At 47.1% G+C, this 2,948-nt stretch overlaps 1 long non-coding RNA gene across 1 annotated transcript; it reads right to left on the reverse strand.

Moving 5' to 3' along the window:
* Positions 1-263: 263 nt before the first annotated feature.
* On the reverse strand, positions 264-980 carry LOC106723689. Its single transcript, XR_001359392.1, has 2 exons — positions 825-980; positions 264-606 (listed from the first exon to the last, which is right to left on the reverse strand). It is a non-coding gene; the product is annotated as an uncharacterized LOC106723689 (long non-coding RNA).
* Between the last annotated feature and the right edge of the window lie 1,968 nt (positions 981-2,948).

Here is a 2,948-nt window from a genome sequence, read left to right on the forward strand (position 1 = left end):
ATCAATTAACAGGATCACCTAGATCCTGTTAGGAATTTCTGTTGTTTTGAGAGGGACTCGGAATGTCACATCTAAAGAGCAGAAAAGAGGTTGCATGGCCGACTGATCCTGTTAATTGATTTGATAATAATTTAATGTCCCTTCTTCCCCCAATACAATACTTTTTTTCTGTTTAGCAAATAATAGGTGTTCATTCAATAGCTCTTAACGAATGGATCAATGAGGGAGTAAATGCATTCAAGAAATAACACGAAATTCTTCTATGAATCCTTCAAGTAAATTATATTTCATTGAGATAGGGTGTGCATGTGTGTGCAGAACATAGAGTTTTTTAGTGGCTCCAAGTGATTTGAAAAATCAGCGGTGACAAGGCTTCACAGAGCAAAGAAGATTGAATGGCCTTTCCCTGGAGGCCAGAGCTCAGGGAGCCCTAATGCAGGCGATCTGGCTTTGCCAGCTGTGCTTCATTCAGACTAGACTCAGGCGTAATGCTCACCCTTCCTTCTAGCCATGGTACAATCCCATGCTCGTGTAGACAACAGTATGGAACCGAGGGAAGGTGAGAGGACCCTCATCACATGTGTTCATCTCCTCCAGCTCTGACTCCTGGAAAAGACAAAAGATATGGGAGGTTTTACTGATGCGAGGAGGTCTGAGCTCGCCCCCATTTCTGTCTCTACAGCCTCATCCTGGGGAAGGGAGAGACGTGAACATGGAATTGGCCTCTTTCCAGTCTCCTTAGAATAGGAGTCTGCAGAAAGACACATGGACACGTGTAGAGCCATCTTCCCAATGCCGCGTCTCCTGCTCACACACACACTGACCTCGGCCTTTTCAAAGGCAAAAACCCGCTCCATGAATGTTCTCCAGTGTGGGTTTCATAAAGCATTTGGATGGGCCCTTCTTCACAAATGAATAAAAATGAGTCAAGTCCTCAGAAGCAAAGGAAAGCCAGGACTGGCTTCCAGAAGCACGAGGCAACCCAGAGAGTCCATCTGTAGCCAAACCATGCAACAGACCCAGACACAGCTCCGAGGCTGACAACCAGCCTGCCGCAGGCCGTGCCAAGGAGCCAGATGCTGTTGCTTCCAAAGCTTGGCACCCGGGCCCCTGATTGCCATCCAACAAAGAGGAAAAATAGGAATGATATAATGTGGTGGGATAAAACACATCCCACCTCAACCTTTTTTATTACTCGCTGGGAAAAAAAAGATGGAAGATATTTATGGGAAAGTACCAATGTTTTTGGAAATATTGTGCATACATTAGCGACAACACCATTTTTGCCAAACGGGAAATGTATTTAAGACACGCAGCCCGCGTCTGTCTAAAAATAAATTGTCATCTTTTCTGATCGATGTATATGTCCAGGATATGGAAATGGCTCTGCTAATTGAGGAGGCTGTCAACCCGTGAGCTTGGAAGTTACCAAGAAACGAAGTCGTGAAGAAGTCTGCCTGGTCCGTGCATAAAATAGCAATTGATGTTGTTGTCAGGGGAAGCGAGCTGAAGAGAGATTGGGCTTCGGAAAGGGAGAGCTACCCACTGAAGGTGGAGTGTTGACTTTCATGGTTCTAGAAAGTATCAGGAGTTACGCAAAGTTGGATGAGATGAGATGTTTATGGGAAAAGTAGAAGGTGGCAAAGAATGGCGCTGGCCAAGACTCCGGGGTGGTATTAATCACCCGCTCTATGCCACACAGTGCTGTGTAGTGCAAATGCATTGTCATTCCTCTTCTTCTGGGTTTTAGCAAATTAATGTCGCTTTCGATACTGCTTGTGAAATCTCTGTTGTTTTGAGAGGGACTCGGAATTGCACATCTAAAGAGCAGGAAAGGAAGGCAGAAAAGAGGGTGCACGGCCGACAGAGAAGCGAGCTGAAGGCTGTAACCGACACCCACGTGCTCCTGTTTTCTGTGGGTTTGCACTCACCTGACAGACAGTCCGCCCTCAGAGGCACTGCAGGCCTCGGCCGCCAGCAGGGGCGGCTCCAGGAGGCTCCGGCTAAAATGCATGCTGCCTCTGCCCATCACTACCGCAACGCTGTCATCTGAGCTTGTCGACAGGCATCTAAAACCCGGGGGCAACCTGTGGGGGAGCAAGGACATGGGGCCATCGGGTAGAGCCAGTCTGGAGCCTGGTACTGGCTGAGGGGCGGGGTTCGGGGTGGGGGAGGGAATCCCCATCCACCACTTTGCCGGGTCAGAGCATCATCTCATTTTCTGTCTTAGATCTGGGAATCTAGGACAAATACCTTTTAAAAGATTTTGGCCTGAAACACAGCCGTTTCCTTTCTGTGTGATTTACATGTGACTTAGTACAACTCAAATATTATTTCCTAACCCAAATCCTTGGGTCCCTCCTAGGAATGGAAAAAAAGGCAATACATTTAAATAGAATAGAAAGATCATTCCAGATACTTACTGCTCTCACACATCACAGGAACGAATGTGATCCAAAGACATAGTGTTTCCATGTGGACTTCCATAGACCTCCCCGAGTCCCCAGACCCTGTCTCAGAAAACACGATTGTATTAAAGGGCAGCCAGAAGAGGCCAGGGCTCCCGGCTTGCCCCACTCGTGGGACATGTGCATGTACACGCAGACACAAAGACGTGTCCACAGAAACCCACACACACTGCAAATAAAGACCCAGGGAGAGATTAACAGATTCTTCTTGATTTTCGGATTTGGAAGGACCAACCCACCCGGTCTCTCTCCCGATTCAGAGGGATGTTGATTGTTGGAACAGGCAAGTCTGAACTAATCTCTGACTCTATTCTTTCTGCTAAAGCAGTGGTTCTCAACCTTCTGGCCCTTTAAATACAGTTCCTCATGTGGTGACCCCCAACCATAAAATTATTTTCGTTGCTACTTCATCACTGTAATGTTGCTGCTGTTATGAATCGTCATGGAAATATCTGATATGCAGGATGGTCTTAGGCGACC

Source organism: Myotis brandtii, unplaced genomic scaffold (genome assembly GCF_000412655.1).
Source record: "Myotis brandtii unplaced genomic scaffold, ASM41265v1 scaffold627, whole genome shotgun sequence".
Classification (NCBI taxonomy): domain Eukaryota; kingdom Metazoa; phylum Chordata; class Mammalia; order Chiroptera; family Vespertilionidae; genus Myotis; species Myotis brandtii.